The sequence below is a fragment of the Podarcis pityusensis genome (genome assembly GCF_964106645.2).
Source record: "Podarcis pityusensis genome assembly, chromosome: 8".
Taxonomy (NCBI): domain Eukaryota; kingdom Metazoa; phylum Chordata; class Lepidosauria; order Squamata; family Lacertidae; genus Podarcis; species Podarcis pityusensis.
This window is the reverse complement of record NC_138033.1, coordinates 42627460-42649897: the sequence shown is the minus strand read 5'-3', so window position 1 is coordinate 42649897 and position 22438 is coordinate 42627460. Positions and strand designations below refer to the sequence as shown.

The window sequence follows — 22438 nt, the reverse complement described above, 5'->3', positions numbered from 1 at the left end:
CAATACAAATCCATTATCTTTCTCATGCACCCTCCCTCACAGCTTCTGGGTTCTCACCCAGAGTACAAATAAACTCTCAGCTCACCCACAGAAGCCTCACAATGAGAAGAGTTCCTGGAAACAGCAGACATCACCCTAGTCTCTCATGCTATACTTTTTATGGGCAGGCCAAAGAAGGATTCTCACTTGAGAGATAGCCAAAATGGCCCCCCACTTCACTCCTGCCATCCTCAAATGGGGTAGTGAAATGGGAAGGCCACATTTTAGATCAGCACTAATGCAGCTCCTGGGAAATCAGGCTGCCTGTAACTATCTCCTAACAAAAATTTTATCAGCTATTAACATTTAAGGACACAGCATTGCACAGTTCCCGCCTGGTCCTTCAAGCCCAGCAGGTTGCCTCTGTAATAGGGCACTCTCCTTCCAAAATAAAGGCCACTCTACAAGATCAATGGAGAGAGTTGTTTCACATGAAGGATATAAAATATGAAAGCCAAATGAGCAAAGACTCCTTTTATGTTCTTGAAGAGCTGTGGGGTGATTTTGCCATTATACATTTTCAAAAGGTGCATGATTTAACTCTCCTAAATTAATAAGATGGTCATGGTTCTCTGTTTTACCACCAAGCTGTGTGTATGAATTAAGCCTGCCTAGTTAGGATAATTCCTTCAATCTATTTCCTGTTCCCCATTTTCATGGCTACTCTTCAATAAGCAGAGAACATCCTTGCTATAACATTTAGTTAGCAAATAACTCCATCTTGGTATTCTTGCATTCTTCTTTTGCAAAGATTCCCCAGCTGTGTGTCTCAGGCCTGGTCAACTTTGGCATACACAGCAAGGCTGTTGTTTAAAGTTCACAATCCATTTTTACCCCAGACAGGATCTGTAACAATTACCTGACTTGAACCTCCTGTTTTAAATCTTTTAACTGCTGTTATTGTAGCACCCTGCTTGTGGTTAACGCTTAGCTGGAATGAAATATTCAACGCAGCAATAGAGAAATTAAAATAATAATTTATTTGTCAGACAAATAAATGAGAGGCACAGTGGTATATGGTTACCAAGCTCTGGCCTGGTCTCCTGCCATTATGGCCAGCACTTATATTCCCTCAGCCCAGCCCCCTTGCTCCTCCTTTGGCTGCCTCTGTCCAATCAGCCTGGTTGAATTTCCTATTGGCTGATTGCTATAACCAATCCTAAAAGATACACCCATTTCCTATTGCCTTTTATGGGATACAAAAAGCTATATATTCTTCTATCTATAAATGACAAATAAGTAGTCATATATCTTACATTTGTCTCAACAAGGAACCTTAATTACCAGCTCACCTCTTGCCCTCCTTGCCCTATTGCCCTCCAAAACAGATGGTGAATAGTTTTAAATTTTTATCTTAAACAGATGTCAGAGATCTTGGGTTCACATTCTCATGCATCATCAATGAAAGATCTCCTTTTTGAAGGTCTTTAAACAAAGGCCTGACAACCATATGTCAGGAGTGCTCGATGGCGTCTCCTGTCTGGCAGGGGGCTGGGCTCGTTTGCCCCTCTGGTCTCCTACAGCAATATGACTCTATGAAATAAGAATTTAACATTTCTTTCTTTCTAGATCCTTTGCATAATTACATTTAAGCCAGTATATTTCATACATTATCATAGATAGCTTTTTAGAAGAATAAACCTTCTCAAAGTAAAAGGAAGGAATAGTTTACAGCCTCAAAATAAAATAGGAAAAAAGCCTCTTCTTCTGTTTACACTCCCCTTCTCCAGCCAGTTGCTTTCTTTTCCATTTGCTCTTGGCCTTTAACCTTAGGAAGATATGTCTCAAATTTAATGGGAGGCACTATTTACCAACTCTTAATTATGTAGGGTCAGTGTAACCTTGCCCTCAGCCTGTAATTCCCTTTTACGACTTTGAGAATTGTTTTCTGCTATAAATCAGGGGGGCCCCTTGTCCAGGAGGATAAACATCTTGCCAAAGTACTTAGGCAGCTGGTCTTCTGCCTGGCATAAAACATTTGAAAATCTTTAAGCTCATTTTAAAATACAGACCCTAATCAAACTATAAGCCTTGATAAAAATGAAGGCTATGATTAGATGCCTCATTCCCCCCTTTCAAGCTCAAGGACCTTCATCCCAAGTGTCCTTGATAGCTTGACCTTCATCATATTCCTGAGGTAAAGCTCTATATAGGGCCATGATATGAGGTAGAGTTTCATTCGAAATCATCTTGCTAATTGTACTTCTAAAACATGAAATGATACATGGCACCATACATAAAACCATTATTACTACCGTCAAGAAAAACAAGCAAGACAATAGTATCCCTTTGAGTCCCGCAACATTAGGTAACCAGTTGGTGAGCCATCCCATATCCCATCCTTCCCATGTTTGTACTGGGACATGTGCTATACTCTCCATCTTTGTGGCCAACACACGGATTGCCTCACCATTATCAGAAATGTTAAAGCAACAGGCATTCCCTGTCAAGTTCAAGACTCCACATAGGCCTCCCTGCCTGGCAAGTACATAATCATTCCCATTTTCAGCTGCAAAATGGCGGCTCTACTTTCATCCAGCTGTTGTGCAATAAGTCTCAAACTCTGGGCCGTTGCATTGGTTACAAGTTCCACTACTGCTTGCAATCGAATTATTCTGTTTAGATTATAAATAGGATCCCGTGCCCCTTGTATGAGCTCACCAGGATTCCAGGAGGCAGGATCATAATAGGCTATAATGCGCTCTGGTGGCCAATCATCAGTATCGCTCCAACTTTGGGTACTTCCTCCTGCTATATGAGAAATATCAGCGTTTCTTCGTGTACGCTTGGCCGAATTAGTGGGCATAATCCACATTGGTGGTAATACCCATCCCAGGAAACAAGTCCCACTCCATTTGGAAGGGAGCTTCTTGTATGCCCATTCTCCACATATCCACCACAACCATCGGGTCTGAGGTTTTTGGTACGTGGAGTGCAGAAGGCGAAATATCAAAAGGGGTACAGAGTTCACAGTGCAGTATGTTAGATTGCCTTTTTCTGTCACAGTTATGTTCCATACCACTTTCCATGCATGAATAAAAGGAGGTGCACAGGGCAAGGTATTCCGAGTTCGATAGGTAGTACCGTTTACCCAGGTTTGACTATTCTTAATATAATCCCAAGTATAGTGGCAATGAGAAGAGCCTATCATGGTAGAATCAGCTGCATCTGATGATTTATGTACACAGAATTCCCCTTGCACAGGTATAACTCGTATTGGTTTAGTTGAGTTCCATCCGGGGAAATTCTGTACTTCTGTTTGGTGTGGCATTTCGCTTACCATACCAATGGCATTTAATGGTATCGGTAATAAGGGCATACCTCCCTCTGAATCATCTGGCCCAAGAGAGCAAACAAGGCAATTGGTCCTATTTGCAACATTGGCTACCATCTCAGCTAAGCCTACCCACATATTGTGGTCAGGACTACAGTGTGTTCCGAACGCTTTGGAATACGCTTTGGAACTGCAACAGAACGATTTTGCAGACGATGGGGAAAGGGTTGCCTATATTGTCGGACATCTGCAGGATGGGGCCAGAGATTGGATCAGGCCCCTAATGGCAACGCAGAATGCCGCCTTGAAAGACCTGAGGAAATTCTTCCAGGCGATGGATGCGATGTATTCCAGTGATGTACAGCAAAGTGTGACTCGGCGGGAACTGATGGGTTGCAAACAGGGGAACCAGTCAGTTAGAGACTACTGGTCACGCTTTGCCATGTTAGTCCACCGGCTCGGGTGGGATTTGGACTCTGAACCTATTCAAATGCTGTTCGAGGAGGGGTTGTCCCCAACGGTGAAGGACGAGCTTTCCCGCGCACCCCGCCCGCAGTCGATGGATCAGCTGACCAAGGCTGTGCTTGCAATTGGTGTAAGGCAGGAAGCGCGGGCCCAGGAGAAGCAGGAAGGGAGAGAGCAACGTTACCATGACTACCGCATTCCTGAAATACCAAGGCAGCCTTCCCTGCCGGCCGAGCCCATGGAAATAGATGGGGCGCACGCGGGGGAGATTTCAAACTCCAGTGAAGGTCGCAAGAGAGAGGGAAAGGATGGGAAAACCACCAAGAAGTGTTTTCTCTGCCAGCGGCCAGGACATTTTGCCAGGGTCTGCCCCGCAAAGAAAGGCCTGGCAAGGGATGGTGGGAGCTGCAGGGGGTGAGGAGGAGATGGTAAAGGAGCAGGGAAACGCCAAAGCTTGGCTGCCACTCAGCGGGCACAGCAGCCAGGCCAGCAACCAATAGAAGTGTCCAAACCAGACCCCCCCCCCAGGGCGGCTATAGCCATAGAAGTGGTGCTAGAACTCCCAAATGGGCACCCAGTCAAGGTGAAAGGGCTGTTGGATTCAGGCAGTTCCTGCAATTTCTTCAGCAAGGACTTTGCACTAGAGCACCAGCTCCACCTGCTGCCCCTGGATTTCCACTTGCAAGTAACCACCATTGATGGCAGGGAGCTTCTGGGAGGGGAAGTGACGCACCAGACCCCACCAATGAGAATGAGGGTTTCCAGGCACACGGAGACTATCGCCTTTCACGTAGCCTCACTGGCAGGGCCCCCAATAATATTAGGGATGAGCTGGCTAGCACAACATGATCCAGTGGTGGCATGGCATCAGAGAACGGTCACCTTTGGGCCTGCTTACTGCTTGGAACACTGTCTAGGGGGAGAAACCCCAAGGATGACCGTGGCCAGGGTGGCTGGGATAGCTGTGGAGCCAAAAGGGGAGGTGCCACCACAATATGCTGACCTGCAGGAGGTCTTCAGCGAGAAGGAGGCAGATAGACTACCCCCACATAGGCGCTTTGACTGCCAAATCAACTTGCTCCCTGGGGCGCAGCTACCGGTGGGTAAACTGTATGCCATGTCAGACAGGGAGATGAAGGAGTTGCGGGAGTTTATTGACAAGAACCTGAAGAGAGGGTTCATAAGGGAATCAAAGGTGGTGGGGGGCAGTCCGGTGTTCTTTGTGGACAAAAAAGGGACTAACCAGCCCAGATTGGTCGTAGATTTCAGGGCGTTAAATTTGGTATCAGAACCCGTGACCTTCCCAATGCCCAGGATTGACGACATTTTAACGCGGGTGAGGCAGGGAAAGATTTTTACCAAGCTGGACCTCAGGGGAGCCTACAATTTGATTAGGATGAGGTAAGGGGACGAATGGAAGACCACAATGTTCACCCCCTTGGGGGCCTTTGAGTACTTAGTTATGCCCTTTGGATTACAGTCAGGCTCCGCCTGTTTTCAAGCTTTCATGCACCACGTGTTGGGGTCCCTGCTGTACAAGAACTGCGTAGCCTTCTTGGACGACGTCTTAATCTATTCGGACAATGAGAAGCAACATGTCAGAGACGTCAGAGAAGTGCTGAAGAGACTGCAGAAGCACCAGTTGTGGGTCGAGCTGGAGAAATGTCAGTTTCACGCCAGAGAAGTCGAGTTTTTGGGGTACAAGTTGTCAGACAAAGGCTTAGCGATGGACCCAAGCAAGGTGCAGGCAGTGCTGGAGTGGAAGACTCCCAAAACCCGTAAGGACGTGCAGAGGTTCCTAGGGTTCAGCAACTTCTACAGGAAGTTCATCAAGAACTTCGCCCACTTGACAGCACCCATCACAGACTGTCTCAGTAGCAAAAGGAAGTTCGCCTGGACAGAGGAGGCCCAACAATCCTTTGAAAAACTGAAGAAGGCGTTCGCATCGGAAGAGCAGCTCCTGCACGTGGATCTGGAGAAACCCATGAGGCTAGAGACCTACGCGTCCGACAGAGCCATTGGGGCGGTTCTTTTGCAGCCAGGGAGGAGCAAGCAAGAATGGAGACCGTGTGCCTTCTTCTCAAGAAAGCTGAGCAAGTCGGAGCAAAACTATACGGTGTATGACCGCGAACTGCTTGCGATCTATGCGGCGTTTCGTCGATGGCGACATCTGCTAATAGGGGCGCAGCACAAGATCCAGGTTTGTACAGATCACAAGAACTTGGAATACTGGAGGACCGCACGAGTGCTCAACCAGAGACAGATTCGATGGGCACAGGAGTTCTCCAAGTTTTCCTTCGAAATCCGATACGTGCCAGGAGAGGAAAACGTGAGAGCAGATGCTCTCTCCCGGAAACCGGAGTACTTGGAAGGAGAGGGGCCACCGGAGATACGACACGTGATCCCCGAGGACCGATGGGTGTGTGGGGGAACCTTGGTGGGGCAACGAAAACTGGCTGGACTTACTAGAAACGACGTGTTCGCACAAACTAAAATCCGGGAACTCCGAGACAGAAGAGAAACCCAAGGAGGGTTTGAGGAGAAGGAAGGGGTGCTGTACTATAAGGGGGCGCTGTATGTACCGGGGGAGACCCTACGGGGAAAGGTACTCAAACAACTCCACGACAACCCCACAGCGGGGCACTTTGGACAGCACAAAACCATGATGCTCATCACCAGGCAGTTCTGGTGGCCCAGGGTGAGGGAGGATGTACGGGAATATGTACGGAGTTGCGACCGCTGCCAAACGGCAAAGGGGGAGCGGGCTGCCCCCGCAGGATTACTGGAACCCTTACCCACGCCGGGGAAACCTTGGGAGGTGGTATCCATTGATTTTATGACCGATTTGCCCAAGTCCCGGGGGAAGACAGCGGTCATGGTAGTGGTCAATCTACTAACAAAAACGTGCCATTTTATAGCTTGCTCACATGCGGTCACGGCAGAGGAAACAGCCAGGTTGTTTGTAGATCACATATTCCGGTTGCATGGGGCTCCTTCGAGGGTCATCTCCGACCGCGGGAAACAATTTACTTTCCGGTTCTGGAGGAAGCTCATGAGCTTGCTGCAGGTCGAAGTGGGCTTCTCAACGGCGAGACACCCGGAAACCAACGGGCAAGCAGAAAGAGCGAACAGTATTCTCCAGCAATACCTACGCTGCTACGTCAGTGAGAGACAGAACGATTGGGTAGAAAAACTAGCGCTGGCTGAATTTGCGTACAATAACGCTGAACATGTGTCAACGGGAATGAACCCGTTCATGGCCAATTATGGGTGTCACCCCAGGGCCTTCCCGGGGAGTGGGGAGGAAGGTTGGAGTGTACCGGCAGCAGAGCAGTTTGTGGAAGAAATGGAAGCCCTGCACCAGCAACTCAAGATGAACTTGGGGCGGGCCAAGGAAATTTACAAGAGGCAGGCAGACAAGCGCCGTAGGGAAGGGGAGACCATACGGGTGGGAGATCGGGTGTGGTTGTCAACCCAAGGGTTACCTTTTAAGGGGGGGGGTGCAAGAAGTTGCAACCCAGGCAATTGGGACCATTTGAGGTAACACAGCAGGTGAACCCCGTGGCATTCAAGCTCAAATTGCCAGACAGCATGAAGATACACCCGGTGTTCCATAGGTCCCTACTCTCACCGTACAGGGAAGGAAGGGGATTCCCGGGGCGAGAGGAAGAAGTCACCACACACCCGCAGGTAGAAGAGAGGGAGCACCACAATTTGGCCACGGAAATACTTGATTCAAGGTGGCGAGGGCGCCAGGTGGAGTACTTGGTGGCTTGGGAGGGAGAACCCGGGTCGGAAAACACTTGGGTTCCCGCGGAGCCAATCACTGAAGGGTATCTGGTGGAGGAATTCCACCGCCAGTTCCCGGCCAAACCCAAACCACTAGCGAGATTCTGGGAGGAGCAATTTGGAACCACAGACAATGAAGAGGATTTTGTGGGTTTTTCTGCCTCCGAAGGGGAGGGAGAAGAGGCTTCGGAGGACGAAGAATCAGACTGGGAGGCCCACCCTGCGGGAAGGGATCAGAGCGGGTGGGAAGCAGGTTTTGAATCCTCAGAGGATGGCGACAGCTCCTTCCGGGGGTTCCCCGCATCGTCGGCCGAAGAAAGGGATGAAGTTGGGTCAACAGGTCGGGCCGGGGGTGGAGGGGGTCCTGGGGGGGAGGTGGATGTCAGGGAACTGGCATCGGAGCTAGAGGCGGAGGGAAGGCTCTCAAATGAGGCTGGAGAACGGCCCAGCAGGGAGAGACGCAGCTCCGCAGATGGGGAAGCAAATCAGCGCAACACCAGGGATAAAGAGGGGCTGATGGGGGAATCGGCGAGAGGGCTCCAGGACTCTTCACCGGACACCAGCGGGGAGAGCACGAGTCCTCCGCTACCCACGCCCACCCTGCGCAGAAGACTTCCACGCAGAGAGAGTAGGAGGAGACTGGGTGTCAAACAACTTTTATGTTGGAAAAGATTTAAGAAACGCCCACTGACGGATTCTGCTAGCGACTGAGGCAGCCACGAAGTGAAGGGCTGCCCAGACTGAAAGGTTTAGCAAGGCAACAAAGCCTGGAGAGGTGGCAACTTACGCACGAGCAACACATACACATTACAGTTTGGTTTGGAAATGGGGGGCTGGATAGACCCCCCTATGCAGGGATGTCTGGACTTTCCAAGTCTGGCAATCGGCCGTGAGATGTCTGGGATTGTGGGGGCTCTTAATTTTGGAGGGATTCTGAAACACGTTTTTAAATACCACATAGAGTTTAGTTTGGACTATGGAAAAGGGGCTGATCTGTTGAAAAGGGTCAAAAACATTGTTAAGCTGGAGTTCCCACGAGTGAAATGAGCAGGAGACAAGGGAAAATACAGTTACAAATATGAAGAAGAGCTGCGGAAGGGACATGGAAGAGACTTAAGGGCCTCGGATATAAGGTTACCAGGTTAATGCGCTAGATCGATGAGAAAATAAGGACTGACAAAACCCAGGACCAGGAGGAAGGGACGCTGGATGAAGACTGGATTGTTTTTATTTCTTTTTCTACTACTAGGATTGTTTTATAAAATTATATGGCAGTGCCATAGCTTCTTTATCTTTTAGCAGTGTGGTACCATCTGCTGAGCATAGGGGTCATATGCCATGATTTATTGGCCTGTAGATGGTCTTCGTGGCTTTAAAGAAACTCTGTGCACCGTGAGTGTCAGCTAAGTGCTGAATTTCTTAAGCTTTTTTATCCACTAGGTGTTTTTTAGTTCTCTGGTTCTTCTTTGAACCTCAGCCTTGGTTGGCATAGGTTTTTTTCTTAGTGGCACAGTTTCTATCTCTTTGCCAGATCTGAAAAGCCTTCCTTTTCTTGTCAATCATGCGTTCAATCTCACTGTGATTCTCATCAAACCGGTCCTGGTGTTTCTTGGTTTCGTATCCAATAGTTTGTTCACAGGCTGCAATAATGGATGTTTTTAGCTTGGTCCAGTGTTCATCAATGTTATCAGGAAATTCTGAAAGCAGGTGGTCCTTAAGAGTCATTTAGAAGCAATCCCACTTAACAAGATCTTGAAGGGCTTGAGTGTTCATTTTGCTCCTTGGTTTCCTTCCTTGAAGCCTGCGTTGAGGTATAATCTTGAAAGCCATCGTGGAGTGTATTGGTTGGTGATATGTCCAGCAGTCATCGGCACTTGTCATAGCTCTGGTAAGGAGCACATCATGGCGATCTTTAGCATGGACAATCACATAGTCTAAGAGATGCCAGTGGTTTGACTGAGGATGCCTCCATGAAGTTTTAAATTTATTTTTCTGTCAAAAGAGTGTGTTGGTAATAACAAGGTTGTGCGCTGCACATACTGTCAAAAGTAAGATTCCGTTCTGGTTGCTCTTGCCAATTCCTTCTTTCCCAATAGTCCCAGACCACAGATCGAAATCTCACCCAATTCTTGCATTAAAATCACCCAGGAGGATAATTTTATCTTCCTTAGGCGTCTCTGATAGGACGGTATCCAGCTGAGAGTAAATTTTTTCTTTAATGTCTTCATTGGCATCCAATGTTGGTGCATAAGCACTTATAATAGTAGCCTGTTGGGTTTTGGTGAGTTTTATTCAAAAGGTTGAGAGCTGCTCATTAATGTTGGTAGGGACTTCTGACAGGAGCTTCACAAGATCGTTTTTGATAGCAAAGCCTACCCCGTGTATTTGATGTTCTTATTCAGATAGACCTTTCCAAAAGAATGTGTAGCCTCCTTTTTCTTCCTTCAGTTGTCCCTCACCTGCTCTTCGAGTCTCTTGAAGCGCTGCAATATCGATGTTAAAATGTTGCAGCTCTCTTGCTATGATGGCAGTTCTGCGTTCAGGATGCTTGTTATCTGCATTATCCGACAAAGTCCATGTTCCAAAGTTCAATTGTCTTTTACGATCGCTAGGTGGTGACCCCACTGAGTGTGGTAATCCAGTCAAGGGAAAAGGGAGGCAGCCTATGTTTAGGGCACCTTTTCTAGCTCCTCTGCCTTTTCAGGGTGAGCAGAGTGGATCCTAAAAAGGGCTGCTCAGTGAGTGAGGCTGACAGGAGTGATACCCTGTTAGCATATTAAACTGCCTCTCAGAGATTTGTGCTGGCTGCTTATTTGCTACCCAGGGCCAAAATCAAGATCTTACTGTTGGTATATAGTCTATGGATCACCTTCCCCGATATGTGCCCACTTGATCACTCCAGTCTGTGGAACTGGCACTTTTACAAGTTCCACATAATGTTCGTTCTTCAGTTGCATGGAATCAATCCTCCATTGTGGCAACACTTACTGTTTGGAATTCCTTGCCCATTGATTAGGCTTGTATGTTCACTGCCCTGCTTTTGGTGCCTGCTTAAAACTTTTTTGGGATAGGTAAGCCTACCCCGGCAAGCCATTTTAACATGTGATTTTACTTTATTATGCACATTTGAGTTTAAACTGTTGGGTTTATTTATATTTGTATGAAGTTTAGGTCAACTTCTTTTTAACGTTTGATGTTATTGGTATGATTTATATAAGCCACTTTTAGGCGACTAAACAGCATATAAATCCTGTTAAATAAATAACTAGGAGAACTTGTAATTAAAAGCTAGTGTCTGGTTTTGCCCCTTTCCTTCTCCCTCCCAATCCATTTTCCTTTAGGCTCATATAGGTTGTAAGTCTCAATACAGGAACTGCCTTGTTTTTATTGATCTGTGAATGGTTCTTGAAGCTAATAACATGAGTTTGACCAAACTGCGGGAGGCTGTGGAAGACAGGAGTGTGTGGTGTGCTCTGGTCCATGGGGTCATGAAGAGTCTGACACGACTAAACAACTAAACAACAACCAAACCACTGCAGGAACCTTTTTGGGGTTAAGAGCATGATTAACCAACAAGGAAAGAAATGCTTAAAATAAATAAATAAAAGAAGCATCATGTTTTTTCGGCATTGCTAAATCCTCAGTGCAGTTTATATTCCAACACATATTGCTCCTTAAAGATGCTTGCTATTTTTATGCAACATGGCCACTTGGTGGCGGAGTAGGAACACTTACGTTTTTCTGCTTGGTGTAGAATAAGCACTCAAAAACTTACATTTATTTTGTTCTTCAGTCATGCACTAGAGGACAGCAAAACCATGGAATGGGAGCACCATCAGTTCATACCTGTAGCAATACAAATAAATAACAACTGTGAGATTGAATGCATTGGGGAATGCAAGTGGCATGTTTTCAGCTGTAAATGTAAGCAGAGTTTAAAATTAGTTAGCTCCTAGGAATTTGCTCCTAGAAATTGTCTTCAAAAACCTTCACTGTGGACCATCTTGGCTGTGAGTTCTTGCAAGCTTTTTGTCACCTGGCCTGGGAGGGTGGGGCCCTGACTGACTCCAGCTACAAAAGCTGAGGCTTCTGAACAGACTCTTGGGTTGGGGGAGTTGCTTAGGAGTTTGTATCTTTTGTTTAAATCTTTCTATCATTTATGTGGAAATGTGGTTCAGTTTGGTTTATGATGTTTTATTTATTGTTTATGTCTATTTTTGTGCCCCTAAGCCCTTACTGGCCAAAGGAAAACCTATCCTTCTGTATCCAGGCCTTTTTGAATAAAAAGGGTTTTTGATCTAATGACCCCCCATCAGAATGAATGACTGTGTGATGCAACAAACCACATGTGCCTGGATGCAGTGGGATCTGTGACTCTAATGTTTGGTATTAGAGTGAGACAAGCTATTATGGTCTGTTTTCAAACCCGGAAAAGTGTCTTTACACCGTTAGCCTTTCTTAAATATACCTTATTTGTAAATGGTTCTTATTCTGTCATTCATAACCTATTTTTAAAAGTATTGTATTTATCCTTTGTGTGGCTTCTTGGAGTAAGCATTAGCTCTGAATCTGGTACGTGGCTACTTGGTCATATGCTACTGACTAACTTGTGGGTTTAGTGCTCAAAAGACCGTGAGTGGACTGTTTCGTTCATGTTTTTGAATTCCAAGGACATCCAGAAACAACCTAGGTTTCGCTTGGTCCAGGATTTGTGGGGCTACAGATTCTATCAGGAAGGGCTGGTTTTCCCTAGATTATTTTGGGGCTAAAGGTTCTTAGCTTCTTTACACGTTGGCAGCTATGGGATGTCAAACCTGAACACAGTTGCTGTCTAGAAGGCAAACACCCCTCAGGTCACAGACACTATGACACCATGCAATTACACATTTAATTTATTTCAAAAACTGCTTTAAATTTAGACTGCTTTAAATTTAGGATTTACTGCTTTAAATTTAGAAATCACTAGAAAATAACAATTAAAACACCCAGAAAATCATAATTAGGGATGTCAGAGAATTCAAACAAAAATAGAAATGGGAGCAGAAATTGCCAGTGGGCAAATTTGTTTCCTGCCTTTAAGCCAGAGGCTGGGGAGAGAACTTTCAATTTTAAATGTCACAAAAATGTGGTCCAGTGCTTATGAAAACCACTGTTCTTGGCTTGAAAGTCTCCTGGAAGATCAAGAAAAATTAAGTTATTCTGTTGACAAAGTCTCCCATGATATTCTTGTGAAGAAGCTGGTAAAATGTGGGCTGGATGTGGTAACAGTTAGGTGGATTTGTAGCTGGTTGACTGACCGAACCCCAAGAAGGCTCACTAATGGTTCCTTGTAAAGACGGCCCTGTACTTGCAGCACTCCCAAGGCTCCATGCCCAATGCAACCAGTCACACTTGCCTAAATCTGCCTCTCTTGCCTAAATCTGCAACTCCTGTATTGCAGTGGGTTGGACTAGATAACCCTCAAGGGACCCAAGGGGAATTTGTTTTCCCCAAAATAATCATAACATGCATTCTCAGTTTCCCTTTTCCCTTACTTCTTCATTACAGATGACTTCTAAGTTTTAAAAAGGTAAAGGACCCCTGGACAGTTAAGTCCAGTCAAAGGCAACTGTGGGGTGCAACACTCATCTCACTTCAGGCCAAGGGAGCTGGCGTTTGTCCACAGACAGCTAAGTTGTAACCTCTCTTATGTAGACTGTGGTTCAAAAGCCAGTGGCAGAATCGTTCCAGAGCCCAACATTTTCATCAGTGGAGTTTTTCTGTCAGAATGAATTATTGAAGGATTGCTTGGTGATCAATGCTATCTGAAGAAGAACGTTCTGATGAGGGGAAAAACTGGGGGCTAAATGAGGAATCAAAAGACTGTGTCAAAGTTTCTTCCCTTATCATTTTGATGTACAAAGAAATGCAAAATTTATCAATGGTTAAAGCTTGTTTAAAGCACTGAGCAACAACTGAAATAGCTATTATCAGCTAGGTTTGTATGTATGTTATCATGAAAAGCATTAATTTCAGAGAAGGGAGGTTTTTTTAAAGATTTTTTTGTAAGGAAAAAACTGGCCTGGTTCCAATCAACAATTGGTTCAGAAAATGTCATGACAAAAATCAAGAAGAGACATGTATAAAAGCCAGCCCCCCAAGAATAACAAACTTCCTTAGCTGTTCTCTCACTTCAGCTCAGGAAAAGAGAACTTATACCATATCAAAATCAGGGGAAGCTGTCTTAAGCAGACAGTTTTGGGAGGAAAGCACATTATATTATCAGCCATAGACAGAGCATGAAATCTACTGTTCTGCAGAAAATCCCCCCCCCCTCACTGTTCTCTCTCCTTTGATAATTTTCAAATGTATTTTATTTCCTTATTAAAGTAGAGACAACATTTTGGAGAAATTCTCATGGGGAAGTTTGAGAGTTTCTGAGGTGCTTATCTTACTTTTGTTGTGGCCAAAGGGTGTTTGTGAGTAGAGATGGAGGGAAACTTCAATTCAATTCACATCTAAAGGCAAATCTACCTAATTCACAAGTTATGAAACTGTATGCAAACCAAAACGTGGCCATTCCTCAAAATGTGCACTGTTCCAAATTTAGGAATGCAGTAATGTGTTCAAAAATACATACATTGTGTTAAGTGTGCATAAAAAAGCACATATTGCTATGGAAGATAGGACTTGAACCAATGGTTTCAAGCTGCAAAAGAGAAGATTCTGACTAGACGTACGGGAAAACTTTCTGACAATAAGAGCTGCTCCACAGTGGAACAGTCTCCCTCAGGAGGTTGTGGACTCTTCTTCCTTGGAAGTTTTTAAGCAGAGGTTGGATGGCCATCTGTCATGGATGCTTTAGCTGAGATTCCTGCATTGCAAGGGGTTAGACTAGAATACCATTGGGTCCCTTCCACCTCTAAGATTCTATGATTCTATGGTGAAAATAGCATTTTAAAAAGCACAATTATTAGGGGAAACTGCTTTACAAAAATGTTTTTAAAATGAAAATTGCATAGAAGCATGCGTACATTATGAGAAATTTGCACTAAAAGGCTGATGAATTTTTCATGGAGACGTTTTTTTAAAAAGATACCATTTTTTCGCTCTATAAGACACACCAGACCACAAGACACACCTAATTTTTGGAGGAGGAAAACAAGAAAAAAAATATTCTGAATCTCAGAAGCCAGAACAGCAAGAGGGATCGCTGTGCAGTGAAAGCCGCATTCGCTCCATAAGACGCACACACATTTCCCCTTACTTTTTAGGACGGAAAAAGTGAGTCTTATAGAGCAAAAAATATGGTAAGTCTAATTCTGGAAGGTTGCTTGCAGGAAACTATATCTCATTAATGCATATCACTGTTTTTAAAAAAAGTTTATATGCAAAGCAAACAACATAGGTTTCAATTAAAAACATGCAAGAAAACAGAAAGTTATCAATTAATTCTAGCTTTCCCCTTTTAGCTGCCCTGAACTGAGTGAAATCATTATTCCATCTCACAAAGCATTTTTTTCTTTTTCTTTTTTTAAAGAATATTTATTCCAGTTTTAAAGTTACAAAAGAATATAGAAAAAGCAAACCACACGCATCTTACAAAAAACAGACAATAAAAAGAAATAAGAAAAAACAAAAAATCACAGTAAAAAATAACAAAAATCAAATTAGACCTTTACAACCTTTTTCCCTTTTACTTATTTCCAAGACTTCCTCTCACCTCCCTGCTTTGTATTCTAGTTTAAATCGTATCTCCAGCAAATCCTTCTAACCTTCTTTTCTTTTACTTATTTTAACATTCGAAAGTATTTAATTCTCCTCTATCCTCATTTTACGCTTCATATTTACTTATTCCATTGTACCATGTCTGCCAATGCGGCCTAATATTCTTTTCCAACCTTTTTCTAACATTCTTTTATATTACAGTGTTTCTGAAGATATATTTTAAATTTTCTCCAGTCTTCTTCCATCAACCCTTCTTCCTGATCTCGAATTCTGCCGGTTATCTCAGCCAGTTCCATATAGTCCATCACTTTCATCTGCCATTCTTCTCGGGTAGGCAATTCTTGTGTCTTCCAATATTTCCCTATGAGTATTCTTGCCGCTGCTGTCGCATACATAAAAAAATTCCTATCTTCCCTTCGCACCAATTGGCCGACCATGCCCAAGAGGAAGGCCTCTGGTTTCTTCACAAAAGTATATTTCAATACCTTTTTTAATTCATTATATATCATTTCCCAGAAGGCCTTGATCTTTGGGCACGTCCACCAAAGGTGGAAAAAGGTACCTTAATTTTCTTTACATTTCCAACATTTATTATCGGGCAAGTGATATATTTTTGCTAACTTGACTGGGGTTAAGTACCACCTATAAATCATTTTCATTATATTTTCTCTTAAGGCATTACAAGCCGTAAACTTCATACCTGTGGTCCATAACCCAGTCAGCATTATGTTCCCAGTCAGCAAACATAATATTATGCCCAACATCTTGTGCCCATTTAATCATAGCAGACTTAACCGTTTCATCCTGTGTATTCCATTTCAGCAGCAGGTTATACATTCTTGACAAATTTTTAGTTTTAGGCTCTAACAATTCCGTTTCCAGTTTAGACTTTTCCTCCTGGAAACCAGTCTTTTTATCTAGGTTAAAAACCTCCCTTATTTGATAATAATGAAGCCAATCTCGAACTTTAGTTTTTAATTTGTCAAAACTCTGCAGTTTTAGTTTATCTCCAACTTGTTCTAAAATTTCACAGTATTTTGGCCAATTTGTCTCCATATTAGTTTTTTTCAATGCCTTTGCCTCCATTGGTGACAGCCACCTTGGTGTTTTACTTTCCAACAGATCCTTATATCTCACCCAAACATTAAACAGTGCTTTCCTGACAATATGATTCTTAAAGGCCTCCATCTCACAAAGCATTTTCAGCACTGACCAGCAGTGGCTCTCTAGGGTTTCAGATGGAGACATTCACATCCCTTCTTGTGACCTACTACTTGCCCATATCCAAGCTTTTTTTTAAAAAAAAAATTGTGTTGGCTAGCTAGTATTGGGGGAGCCCGGCAGTCTGGTTAGTTTGCTGCCACCCCCTTTGTGGATGGCAGGAACTGAAGCCCTTTGAGCTTTTTCAATCCTGCAGTTCCAGGGTTCAGAGTTGGAGACAGAGCTCAGTGTGATGTTAATATCTCTCAAGAAGAAAAAGTGATCTACTTGAGGAAGTAGATCCTTGGAAACTTTAAAAATAACTTGCCACATTGATAGATATGTAATTTTGGTGTGTGTTTGTGTGTGTTTTAAAAGTACTTTAGGAATGGGGAGAAGAAGCCAACTCCAACAAAGTGGTGAGAGGAACTCTTTGAGCACAACTATATTTAAGAAATCTGAGACTCTGGGCGTGGTTTTGTGTGTAGCAGTGGCACTTCCACTAAACACTGGTGGGTTTCAATAATGATACCAGTGATGCTTGGGCAAAAGCAACATGACAATTTGTTTTTAAAAATACCAGTCACTGTCCGCTCCACACGTGTGCAGTGTCAGCTGCTAAAAACACAACTTGCTGGTTCGTATCTTGAGATGAGATGCTCCTTGGAGGTGCAGTTGTGCTCTTAGAATGATTGCTTTGAATGCTAAATGCACAAATAATCACGGAGAGGGCAGTCTGGGGAACTCTGCATATTAGGGTTAATTCACGTGATGTGATTCCATGCATGATCACATCATGGGTCTTTATCCAGTGTTTGCACATTGATAAGATACCACACACAAGCATGTTCAGAATTGGAGGCAGTATGTCTCTGCATACCAGCTGCTGGGAACCCCAAGCGGGGAGAAAATTGTTGCACTCAGATCTTGCTTATTGGCTTTCTTTAGGTTGGTTGACCACTGTGAGAACAGGATGCTCAGCTAGATGGGGTTTTTTGTGATTATGTTTTTAAGAGCCAAACTTAATTTTATTGCCCTGGCAGATCTTCATATCCATGTCAGGACCACTCAATCCACAACAACTCCACAACAGCTTTCTGGAGGCTATGATGCCCATAGGATTGTCCCAACATATCACTGGCCCAACTCATATAGCAGAGCACACTCTAGAATTGGTCTTCTCTATCTAGACATGATAGTTTTCTGAAAGCACAGGATTTTACAACCTGTCCTTTGCCATGGTCAGGTCACTTCTTGTTGAGCTTTGGAGTCACAGTGATCAATACCTTCTGCTAGGGTAGAAGAGCACTTAGGATCATCTGGCCCTAGAGGTTACTGAATGGCCTAGTGGGAAAGCATCTGCCTTAAATGCAGAAGATCCTTTGTTCAATCCCTAGCATTTCCAGGTAAGGCTGCACATTTCCTATGTCAGACTTTGAACAGTCACTGCTAGTCAGTGTACATAAAGCTGAACTAGATAGACCAATGTTCTGATTCAATATAAGACAGCTTCCTGCGTTCCTTAAATTCCCCTTAAAGATGATTAGAGTTGGCAGTGTGATCATGCCTGAACAAAACTGGTAAGAATTTAGTAACTGATGCTAAATTTATAGGGTGGTTTATGAATTCTCTGAATCCAGGGAATGTATTTCCTCCTCACAACTTATGACCAGCAGGCACCTTCCAGCCCATGATGCTATTTCCTAGAGTCCTCTGACCCATTTATAATCAGATTCCTTTCCCCAAATATTATTCTGCTTCCCAGCTGGCAGTGATATTCATGAAATATTCCTATTGACTTATCAGTGTGAACCCCTGAAGCATTACATTTTGGATGACCAACCTCACAAGAGGTGGCAAGTAATCACAGCACATAGCCACAGATAATGGAACAAACTGTCCAATAACCCAGCAGTCTTGCCTTAGAGGCCACTTGCCAGCCAGATAATTTTACCATGCAATACAAGCATCATTCTGTGTTCCTTTCATGGAGAGTCATCAGCTCACCAGATGTGCCCTTTTCATTGTCTTCTAGCCAAACCACTCACCTCCTTTGTGGGGCTTCATTTCATTTCATTGTGGTTGTCTCATTTCTTTTATGGGATGTGGTTCTCCCTGACTATGACTTGTTTTTCTTTGGGCTTATGAGGAACTCCACAGTTTCCATGTAAGAAACGTAATATACATTTCCCTCCTTGAAACATCCTTCTAATGAAAATGTTAGCCTTCAAAAGGACATGTTGTAAGCAAGAAGCAGTATGCATGCAGGGAAAAAATTGATGGAAATTCTCTAATGTGACGAGAATTCACTCATGTCAAGGGATGGAGTACCTGGTCTGTGACTCCTATGTCCACCCCTGCCCCCTCTTTTTTTTTAAAAAAAAAAAAGCATCTCAAAATCCTACAGGCTTGTAGATCAGCTGCCACACTACTAGTCACCTCACCTGAAGAAGGATATTGTAGAGCTGGAAAAGGTCCAGCAAAGGGCAACAAAATGATTAAATGGATAGAGCAACTCCTTTATGAAGAACTCCTTTATATAGGAAAGGTAAGGAGGGGACACGATAGAGGTGTACAAAATTATTCATGGTGTGGATTGAGAAGGTATTTTTCCGTCTCTCAAACAAAATACTAGAACTCAGGAACAGCCGATGAAGCTGTATGCTGGAAGATTCAGGACACATTTCATTAAAAAGTACTTCTTCATGCAGCGCGTAGTTGTGGATCCCCCCCTGCCCCGGAAGTTAAAGTGGCCACCAATTTGGCTAGCTTTAAAAGAAGATGAGACAAATTCATGGAGGGTATTAGAGGTTTCTAGTCATGATAGCTTTGCTGACGGAGGCAGTATCCCTCTGAATCCCAGTTGTTAGGGACTGTAGATGGGGAGAGTGCTGTTGCGCTCAGGTTCTGCTTGTGAACTTCCCATAAGCATCTGGCTGACCACTGTGAGAACAGAGTGGGTCTTTGGCCTCATCCAGCAGGGCTCTTCTTACTATCTTATTACAGCCATTGGGCAATAATTAAGATGAGGAAAAAACTATCCAATTTCTTCCTACTCCATCCATATCTATCTGTCCATAACAACACACCCTCAGAGACAATATGCTTCTGAATACCAGTTGCCGGGAATCACAAGTGAGAAGGCGGCTATTGAATTCATGTCCTGCTTGAGGTTTTCCCACAGGCATCTGGCTGGCCACTGTGAGAAGAGAATGATGGACTAGATGGGCCTTCATATGTTCTTATCCACGCAATTAGTATTAACTTTACTTTGGCTGTAATGGTAACCAAATCTGAAGTTTTTTTGTGATTACTGTTTTACCATCAACTTAGACTACACAATATGATATGGGAAAGCTAAACAGTTCATTTCTACTATTTTAGCCTAATTGCACATAGTGGGATGGAACATTGGGAGAAAAAACTCCTTTGAAAAGTTAGATAAGCAACCCTGATTAGTGAAATTGTTTGAATTTGTTTAGCTCACATTGCCATTTTTCTTTAGTCCAAATTATAACCTTTCAATTGAATGCAATAGAACAAAGTCCTCTGCGTATATACCAACGTGGTGGGAGGCTAAACAAGGAAGGGAAAATAAGGGCAGGACTTTCCAGAACTGTGGCTTCCTGAGAATGTTCTTGGGTCAAGAAACAAAATGTTCAACCAGAAGCAAAGCTTGGGAAGGGCTTTCTGTGGCTGGAGAGAAGCAGTGGTGCCGTTAGGTAATTTTAGACTCTGGACTTCATGGTCTTAGGGTGGGGAGCTCTTTAGATGGTAATGTGTATTACTTCACCTACTTTAAAATATGGTGAGTCAGCTCTGCTGTGCTTAGGGGAACCTTCTGCTCAGTCTGCTGAGTGGAGAACTAGAAATTTACCCTACAGAAATTTACCCTACTGTCAGCAGTACCACTGTTGAGAAGACAGGAACAGGCCCCTCCTGTAATGATGCAAAACCACAAAATATGGGCTGGAATATAAACACTGTTGATATGCAAAGCATAGTTGGGGAACCTCAAGCACAGGGGTCAAATGTGGCCCTTGAAACACTCTGCTTGGTGACATGCCCTTCTAAGCCACACCCCTCATCAGCCCTGCTTTGCACCTTCCTCAGCTGTTTTTTGCCCGGCTAGTCTGTATCCTTGAACTCTGATAATGTCTTTTTTATTTTTTGGATGGAGACTAAAGAAGGGTATGTGAGTGTGAGTATAAATGAGTCTGCTGTACAAAGATAAACATTTTTTTGCTCTGCTGACCTTTTCCTCATACCTCACCCATCACCGGCAGGTGGCCCCCAGAAGGTTGGCCAGAAGGGAATGTGGCTCTTAGGCTGAAAATGTTCCCCACCTGTAAAGAAAGTAAGGCTACTATGTGTCCAGCTTTACTAGGATAGCCCTCTGTTTGAAGGGCTGTCCATTCCAAGACCAGTTTAAATATAAAGAACCACAAGAAGGAAGAACAGGGTCCTTGTAGTGGCTAGTCAACAGTCAACACCTGGCCAGAGACACAGGTCACCTGGTCGCAGCCTTCCCTACTATGGTGAGACTGTGTTTCTACTTAAATTATAGTAATTATACTACATTTGCCTCTAAACATATAAATTAGCAGATGCCAATTATATGCAAATCCTCTATTTTCAAGGATGGGTTTTCTCTTGTCTTGTGATGCATTAAAGAGATAGCCAACAATATACAAAGAGAAGTCTTTGGTCTTCGACAGCTCCAATAGACCCAACAAATTGCAAACTTCAAAGCTTTGACCAATGTCCCAAATAAGAGCATTTCTCTAATATATTAACCATTATTATACCTCCTAGTCCTGAAATTTGGGTTATGTGGCGCTTGTATGACAGGGGTTGAGGGTGTGGAGGCAGCAATGCTTCATGAACCCTGGATTCTCAATGGAATGGAGAGTACTTCAAAGCCATTATCACCAGCAAATGAGGAAAAATGTAATCAATTATGTATTTTTTAAGGCCTGAAAGCACCAGCAGTAAATACCAATCATATTCACTGGATTAATGCCCACTCTGGAGATGGGATGAATAAATGAACACTGTAAATTTCTTCCCCCATTTGTGTATTCATTGGAATACTCTGATATTCCTACTCATACACTCATACTCATTGTCGCCTAGCCTCCCTCCTTCTCATCTGGCTATTTAATACCTCTTGTTGTCCAACATCCAGAATAAATTTCCAGTTCCTTCAATGGGTGTCCCAAACCTGAAACTAGAACAGCATGGATGAACTGAGAGCCTGACATCTGAGATTGTGGGCTGTTTTATTGTAGCATTAAGGAATCTGAAAAAGCTTGGCTTCAGTTGCTTCCAAGAATTTGGAGCTTTTCAAGATTCTAAATGCAATCCCCATTCTAATCTCCATTTCACCTACAGCCCTTGCACTGCAAAAGAATGTGGATCCACACAATATTATGTTGGAAATAATCTGCTTTTCGTTATCCAGAAACAGTGCATCCACAATACCAATACACAATTATCGTGCATGACTAGGCTAGAACAGAGGGTGGGGGGCAGGTAGGACAATTGGCGTTCACCTCCCTTTTTGAAAGGGCCTACTCCAAGTCCCCCTGATAGAGGCAAAGGGAGATCTTTGGTAAAGATGATTGAAATAGAGCCTACATTTCCCTTCTGGCCTAGGCCTGTTACCAGCTTTGCAGGCCCAGGTTCATGACCTCTTTAAAGAATTATATATTTTCCAAAGAGTCCCAGATTTACAGAAGCATCCCAGTTTCTGATTTGATCCCAGAATGTTCCACTTTTCCTGAAGATGTCCCTATTTTCATCGGAGAGATATTGGAGGGTATGGAGTTAAGCAACCCCCAAGCCAAGGAGATAAGTAACTATACAACCTTTAGAAGACATCAGAAGGCAGCTCTGTATAGGGAAGTTTTTTTAATGTTTAATGTTTTATTATGCTTTTATATATGTTGGAAGCTACCCAGA

The 22438-nt window shown here is 43.8% G+C and overlaps 1 long non-coding RNA gene across 3 annotated transcripts in view; it reads right to left on the bottom strand.

Moving 5' to 3' along the window:
- Nucleotides 1-21762, bottom strand: part of LOC308482921 — a 48725-nt gene extending 26963 nt beyond the window's left edge. For all 3 annotated transcript variants that reach the window (XR_013989498.1, XR_013989499.1, XR_013989500.1), the window contains exons 1-2: nt 21642-21762; nt 11343-11413 (exon numbers count right to left, since the gene is read on the bottom strand). This is a non-coding gene — a long non-coding RNA (uncharacterized lncRNA). The remainder of the gene's footprint in view (nt 1-11342; nt 11414-21641) is intronic.
- Nucleotides 21763-22438: the final 676 nt, after the last annotated feature.